General features: G+C 45.6%; 1 non-coding gene across 1 annotated transcript; it reads left to right on the forward strand.

Annotated features, from left to right (window-relative positions):
• The first annotated feature begins 6,499 nt into the window (after positions 1-6,499).
• On the forward strand, positions 6,500-6,581 carry trnal-aag (transfer RNA leucine (anticodon AAG)). Its single transcript has one exon. It is a non-coding gene; the product is annotated as a tRNA-Leu (tRNA).
• The last annotated feature ends 1,752 nt before the right edge of the window (positions 6,582-8,333 follow it).

Consider the following 8,333-nt stretch of genomic DNA (forward strand, 5'->3'; position numbering starts at 1 on the left):
AATTGCTTAATGACAGGAAACAATTTGCTGTTCAAGGGTTGTGTGTGTGCGTGTATGTGCATGCATGTGTGTGTGTGTGTGTGTTTCTGTGTATGTCTGATTAATCGCAGGAGACAGGGTGTTGGTGTAGAGAAGTGTGTGTGTTTCTTTTTATATCTGTTTGATCACCAGAGAGTGTGTGATTGGAGAGGTTGTGTGTGTGTGTATTTATGTACATATCTGATTAACGGCAGCAAACAGGGTGGTGGTGGAGGGTTCTGCATGTGTGTGTCTCTGTGTATATCTGTTTCAGGGCAGGAGACATCGTGGTGGTCGAGGGTTGTGTGCGTGTACTTCTGTGTATATCTGCTCAATGGCAGCTGAACAGGGTAGTGGTGGAGGGATTTTCGTGTGTTTGTGTATATATCTGTTTAATGTCAGAAGACAGGATGTTTGTCGAGGATTGTGTGTGTGTGTTTTTCTGTGTATATCTGTTTAGTGGCAGGAGACAAGGTGGTGGTGAAGTGTTCAGTGTGTGTTTGTGTGTATATCTAATTAACAGCAGGAAATAAGGTGGTGGTGGAGGGTTGTGTGTGTGCATTTCTGTATATATCTATTGAATTGCAGGAGACAGGGTGGTCGTGGAGGGTTATGTGTGTGTTTCTGTGCACATCTGATCAATGGCAGAAAACAGGTTGGTGGTGTAGTATTGTGTGTGTGTTTCTGTATATCTCTGTTTAATAGCAGGAGACAGGATGGTAGTGGAGGTTTGTGTGTGTGTGTGTTTCTGTGTATAATTGATTTATGGCAGCAAACGGGGTTGTGGGGAAGGATTCTCTCTGTGTGTGTTTCTGGATATACCTGTTTAATTGCAGGAGACAGGTTGGTGGTGGAGGGTGGTAGGTGTTTGTTTCTGATTAAATCTATTTCATGGCAGGAGACATGGTGGCAGTTGATGGTTGTGCGTGTGCATCTGTGTATATCTGCTTCATGGCAGAAAACAATGTGGTGGTGCACGGTTGTGTGTTTGTGTATTTCCATTTATATCTGTTTAATGGCAGGAGATAGGGTTGTGGTGGAGGATTGTGTGTGTGTTTCTGTGTACATCTGCTTAATGACAGGAAACAAATTGGTTGTCAATGCTTGTGTGTACGTATGCGTGTGTTTTTCTGTCTATGTCTGTTTAATGGCAGAAGACAGGGTGATGCTGAAGATATGTCTTTATGTTTCTGTATATATCTGTTTAATTGCCAGAGACAGAGTGGTGGAGGAGGGTGGTATGTCTGTGTTTGTGTGTCTATATGTTTAATTGCAGGAGACAGTGTGGTGTTGGAGGAATGGGTGTGTGTGTTTCTGTGTATATATGTATAATGATGGGAGATTGGGCGGTGGTGGTGGAGGGTTGTCTGTATGTTTCTGTAAATATCTGTTTAATTGCTTAATGACAGGAAACAAATTGCTGTTCAAGGTGTGTGTGTATGTGTGCGTGTGTGCGTGTGTGTGTGTGTGTTTGTGTGTGCATCCGGAGAGTGTGTGATTGGGGAGGATTGTGTGTGTGTGTATGTGTATGTTTATGTGCATATCTGATTAACGGCAGCAGACAGGGTGGTGGTGTAGGGTTCTGTATGTGTGTGTGCTTCTGTGTATATCTGTTTTAGGGCAGGAGACAGGGTGATGGTCGAGGGTTGTGCGTGTGTATTTCTGTGTATATCTGCTCAATGGCACGAGAACAGTGTGGTGGTGGAGGGTATTGTGTGTATGTGTGTGTGTGTTTCTGTGTATATCAGTTTAATGCCAGGAGACAGAGTGGTGGTGTAGGGTTGTCTGTGCATGTTTTTTGTGCCAGTCTCTTTAATGGTAGTTGATAAGGTGGTGGTGCAGGGTTGTGTGCGTTTTTCTGCATATATCTGCTTAATGACAGGAGACAGACTGGTTTTCGTGGAGGGTTGTGTGCATGTGTGTTTCTGTTTAATGGCAGGAGACAGGGTGGCGTTGAAGATATGCGTGTATGTTTCTGTGTACATCTGTTTAGTTGCAGGAGGCAGTGTGTTGGAGGAGGATGGTGTGTGTGTGTATCTGTGTATATATGTTTAATTCCAGGAGACAGGGCGGTGGTGGAGGGATTTGTATATGTGTTACTGTATATATCTGTTTATGGGTAGGAGATGGGGTGTCATGGAGGGTTGTGTATGTGTGTGTGTTTCTGTGTATATCTGTTTAAGGACTGGTGACAGGGTGGTGGTGGAGGGTTGTGTGCGTATTTCTGTATGTCTCTGCTTAATAATAGGAGAACAAGGTGGTGTTGGAGGATTGTGTGTGTGTTTCTGTGCATATTTATTTAAGGGCAGGAGACAGGGTGGTGATGGAGGATTGTGTGTGTGTGTTTCTGTGTATATTTATTGAAGGGCAGGAGACAGGGTGGTGATGGAGGATTGTGTGTGTGTGTTTCTGTGCATATCTGATTAATGGCAGGAAACAGCGTGGTGATGGAGGATTGTGTGTGTATTTCTGTGTGCACCTGTTTAATAGCAGGAGACAGGGTGTTCGTTGAGGGTTGTGTGCGTGTGTTTCTGTATACATCTATTTAAGGGTTGCAGACAGGGTGGTGGTGGAGGGTAGAGTGCGTGCGTGTTTCCATGTATAACTGTTTAATGACAGGAGACAGTGGTGGAGGAGGAACGTGTTTGTGTTTCTGTGTTTAACTGCTTAATGACAGGAGACAGGGTGGTGCTGGAAATATGTGTGTATGTTTCTGTATGTATCGGTTTAATTGCAGGACACGGTGGTGGAGGAGGCTGGTGTGTGTGTGTGGTTATGCGTAAATCTATTTAATGGCAAGACACAGTGTGGTAGTGGAGGGTAGAATGTCTGTGTTTCTGTATCTATGTGCTTACTTGCAGGAGACAGGATGGTGGTGGAGGGTTGTGTATGTATGAGTGTTTCTGTGTATATCTGTTTAATGGCAGGAGACAGGGTGGTGACCGAGAGTTGTGTGTGTTTGTTTCTGTGTATATCTGTTTAATGGCAGGAGACAGGGCGTTGGTCGACGGTTGTGTGTGTGCATTTCTGTGAATATCCACTCAATGGCAGGAGACAGGGTGGTCGTGGAGGGTTGTGCATGTGTGTGTTTCTGTGTATATCTATTTAATTGCTGAGGACAGGGTGCTGGTGGAGAGATGTGTCTGTGTTTCAGTGCATATCTGTTTAATGACAGGAGACAAGGTGGTGGTAGGGCGATGTATGGGTCTGTGTTTCTGTGTATATCCGTTTAATGTCAGGAGATAGGGTGGTGGTTGAGGGCGTATGTGCGTGTTTCTGTATATGTCTGTTTAATTTCAGCAGACAGGGTGGTGGTAGAAGGTGATGTATGCATGTTTCTGTGTATTTCTGTAAAATAGTAGGAGACAGCGTGGTGATGGAAGTTTGTGTGTGTTTGTGTTCCTGTGTATATCTGTTTAATGAAAGGAGACAGGGTGGTGGTGGAGGGTTGCTGTATGTTTCTGTAAATTTCTGTTCAATAGCAGCAGACAGAGTGATGGTGGAGGATGGTGAGTGTGTGTTTCTGTGTATAACTGTTTAATAGCCGGAGACAGGGTGGTGCTGGAGTTTTGTGTGTGTATTTCTGTACATATCTGTTTAATTACAGGAGACAGGTGGAGGGTTGCGTGTGTGTTTCTGTGTATACCTGCTCAATGACAGGAGACAAATTGGGTGTCAAGGATTGTGTGTGCGTGTTCCTGTGTATATCTGTTTAGTGACAGAAAACAATGTGGTGGTGAAGGGGTTTGTGTGTGTTTCTGTGTATATCTGTTTACTTGCAGGAGACAGTGTGGTGGTGAAGGGTTGTGTGTGTGTGCTTCTGTGTTTGTCTATTTAATGGCAAGAGACAGGGGGATGGTGTCGAGATATGTGTGTGTTTCTTTTTATACCTGTTTAATTGCCGGTGAGTGTGTGATAGTGAGTGTGTGTGCGTGTGTTTCTGTGTAGATCTGTGTAATGGCAGGAAACAGTGTGGTCGTGAATGATTGTGTGTGTGTTTCTGTGTATATTTGTTTAATGGCAGAAAACAATGTGGTAGTGAAGGGTTGTGTGTGTGTGTGTGTGTGTGTCTGTTATATTTGTTTAATGGCAGGAGACAGGAAGGTGGTTCAGAGATTTGTGTGTGTTTCAGTGTATATCTTTTTATTGTTCGGAGGCAAGGTGTTGGTGCAGGGTCGTGTGTGTATGTGCTTCTGTGTATATCCGCTTGATAGCATGAGACAACGTGGCGGTGGAGGCTTGTGTTTTGTGTTTTAGTGTATATCTGATTAGTGGCAAGAAACAGGGTTTTGGTGGAGAGTTGTGTGTGTTTCTGTGTATATCTACTTAATGGAAGGAGACAGTGTGATGATGGAGGGTTGTGTGTGTTTCTGCATATATCTGCTTATTGGCAGGAGACAGGGTAGTGGTGGAAGGTTGTGTGCTGGTGTTTCTGTCAATAACAGTTTAATAACAGGAGACAGGTATTGGTGCAGGTTGGTATGCATGTTTTTCTGCATTTTACGTTAACCGTGCAATTTCCTGCAGAGACATTCACACATGGACACGAGCCACATTGATAATAAGTGAGTTGGAAACGTGTTGGAACTGAGTTGAAAGAGCTTCTTTTTTTAACGTTTTTAAGATGTCAATTACGCTGAACAGCAACGAGCTATTGGAAACAGAAAGGTGAACGGTACAATGGCTTCAACTTTCAGTGCTGGATGCCACTGAGCCGCAGGACGGGCGTCGGCAGCTTGTATTCTGTAGTGTATCGGTCATCGCATTCGCCTCACACGCGAAAAGTCCCATATTCGAGACTGGGCCAAAACTGCTTTGTTCTTCAACTGCAGCCTTTAACATAGACAAGAAAAGAGCTTTCTTGTTTGCCTTCCCATCTGCAAACCTGCCTTCGAATTTGCATGAACAAATCTGCTCTCACAGTGCAATGCAATGCAATTCCATTTACTTACAGTGCAAAACATTGTAAAGTTTTTCTCCAAACTGGTTCTGATCATATGCCATTCTGTTTGAGAGTGGAGTTACCACCTTCTGATCCTTCCACGAAAAGCATTACCGCATTTGCATTCCTTGCGCAGGCGGCCCGGTTCAAAGACAGGGAAGAAGCCGATGTGCTGGTGTCACAGTGCACCACGGATTCCTCAACTAGTCTGTCTGTCAAATGTATCCCAAAGTCGTCTCTGAAAGAGCTCATTTGGAAGGTGTCTGTCGTTATTCAACGTACGAGAATTGGCACCAGAGGTCCTGAATCATGTTTTGAAGCAGTTCGCACTTGAGTGGCTCTTTCAATCAGCAACAGCAATGAAAGAAATTACACTCTCAGAGGAACCTCAGTACCTGTGCTTTCATAGCGTCTCTAGTATTAAGGTGCGCCCCGAGATCTAAGCCATGTTGAAACTGAAACGGAGGAATCGACAGAGAGGCTACAGAATGACATCGCATCCATTTGGTTTTCTTGAAATCACTGAGGAGCAGGAAAATGTAAACGGGGAGGGCGAGTGGGGAAGTGAGGCCGTTGCAGCTCTGGTGAAACTCCTTCTTTGTGACTCACTCAGCAACCAGCCACGTGAAGGTGACTCAGAGGCGTGAGAGCTCTTCACATCGAGAACAAAAAGCAATCAAGGGCGGTTAGCACCTCTTCCGGAGTGGGGGTGGGGTGAGATAATTACCTTTTGACTTCTGTTACTATGTTCAGAAACTGCCTTTTAGATTGAGGTGAACAGAAACTGCATTTCTAAAAAGCACCATGGAACTTGTTAAACTTTATTGAGTCGCTTCTCATCGATTCCCACACAGGTTTCCGACTCAGTTGGTATCCATGAGGCTCATGTCCAGGAGTGAACATCTCTGCAGTGAATTGCACGGTTGAGGCATAAACGCAAGGAAAGTGGCATCTCGAACCGGCCCCGAGGTCAGAGCATCCTCACGATGTAATCTGTCGTTCTCGGATTGGAATGCGACCTCCGGTTTTAGGGTGGAACATTCTTTGGGACCTTATTCTGCAAAACAGACACAGTGACTGAAACTATGCTGCACGGTATGATTTGGGACACGGCCTGCTCAGGTTTGTGCATTTTCCCTGTAGTCCGGTGTGTTTCATGTTCGGTGTAACCGTGAAAGTTGTCCTGTTTCGAGCAATGGGTGAAATCATTTAGCAAAGCAAGAATCCGAATTGCAGTAATGTCAAGCAGCTGATGGTAATTTGACCCAATCATAACCGATCATATATTCTCACACACTCACAAATACATTTGTAGCTGAATCCAGTCTGAGAAGATAGACTCAGTTTACCAGTGATTTTTGTCTGGATTGATGGGATATCGTTAACTGCTGAGAAATTGATATTGTAGACGGGCACATCCCAGCAGCTGTGCGAGTCGGAGAGGGATCATGGAACCATTTTCACGGGAGTTTACATCTGTTGTTATGCAGGAGCACAATTGGAAGTGCAAGAAAATGGGGGGAGGGGGCGTGGCCGGCTGGTAGTGTGGCCGAGCGGTCTAAGGCGCTGGACTAAGGCTCCAGTCTCGACAGAGGCGTGGGTTCGAATCCCACCGCTGCCATTTCTGCTGAACAGCTCCAACGGCACAGCCTGGTAAAATGCTGTTTCGATCCCTGCTGCGTTTCTGTTAAAAGCAGAAGGAAAATGGGTTTGGTTCCCGGGGAATTGACTGCGGTGTGGGAAAGTGCCGAATTTTCCAAAGTGTCTGTGCTGTCGTGATCGTGTTCGCCTCCCGCGCGGAAAATCTCCAGTAGCTCAACTGTTGCTTTCTGTTCCAGGCAAGTTGAGCTTTTTCTGGAACCGAATGGAGACTGTTATTTCAGCGCTGTTGCGAAACAGAGTCCTACGGTGACTCGACTCGTCGTTATTTGGTTTTCTAGCCAATGAGAAAATCATTCCAATGTATTTCGGTGTCATATGTTACTGAAATTCTCCCACTTCCGTCATTTCCGTCCTGGAGACATCGGAAGGGAAAGGTAATCTAATCGAGACTGTGATTGGTGAAATTCACTTTTTATGGCCCATTCTTATTATGATCTTTCTTTGTCTCTTTGCAGCATTGTCTGGGAAGTGGTGGTGCACTCAGTCTCCAGTATGTTTGAAAGAGTAGTTTGGAATTGCCCTGTTGTTAGTTGTGTGATTACTTTATGGCTCACGCCCCCGGACTGTCTCACAATTAGCATTCATGCTCGCTGTGTCTGAAAATACATTTGGTTTTCCAGGTTGGTTTGTGTTCTGCAGTGTTTCACAATGCTACCTTTCCCGTGAGCAGTCGAACAGACTAAATGATTTTGCCACAGACTGCGATGGTAAGCTCCGCAAAAACGTAATCCTTTAAAGCCGGAGTAAGCAACACATAGTTATTGGGGTACACCGCGTGGAAACAGATACTTCGGTGTATTTCGTCCATGCTCACCACATCGCCAAAATTAAACAAGTCCCATTAAACAACGAGCTAATGGAAACAGAAAGTTGAACGGTACAATGGCTTCAACTTTCAGTGCTGGATGCCACTGAGCTGCAGGGCAGGGGGCCGAGGCTTGTGTCTGTAGTGTTGTGGTCATCACGTTTGCCATACACGCGAACGGTTCCCAGTTCGAGACTGGGCAGAAACTGCTTTGCTCTTCAACTGCAGCCTTTTACATGGACAAGAACGGAGCTTTCTTGCTTGATTTCCCATGTGCAAACCTGGCTTCGAGCTGGCTTGAATAAATCTTCTTTCATAGTGCAATGCAATACAATTCCATTTACTTACAGTGCAAAGCATTGTAAAGTTTTTCTCCAAACTGGTTCTGATCATATGCCATTCTGTTTGAGAGTGGAGTTACCCCCTTCTGATCCTTCCACGAAAAGCATTACCGCATTTGCATTCCTTGCGCAGGCGGCCCGGTTCAAAGACAGGGAAGAAGCCGATGCGCTGGTGTCACAGTGCACCACGGATTCCTCAACTAGTCTGTCTGTCAAATGTACCCCAAAGTCGTCTCTGAAAGAGCTCATTTGGAAGGTGTCTGTCGTTATTCAACGTGCGAGAATTGGCACCCCTGACTGAGCCCTACCCAACTCTACAATCTCCCCCTCCCTGACTGATCCCGACCCAACTCTACAATCTCCCCTCCCTGACTGATCCCGACCCAACACTGCAATATCCCCCTCCCTGACTGATCCCTACCCAACACTGCAATATCCCCCTCCCTGACTGATCCCTACCCAACACTGCAATATCCCCCTCCCTGACTGATCCCTACCCAACACTGCAATATCCCCCTCCCTGACTGATCCCTACCCAACACTGCAATCTCCCCCTCCCTGACTG

Source organism: Chiloscyllium punctatum, chromosome 23 (assembly GCF_047496795.1).
Source record: "Chiloscyllium punctatum isolate Juve2018m chromosome 23, sChiPun1.3, whole genome shotgun sequence".
NCBI lineage: Eukaryota > Metazoa > Chordata > Chondrichthyes > Orectolobiformes > Hemiscylliidae > Chiloscyllium > Chiloscyllium punctatum.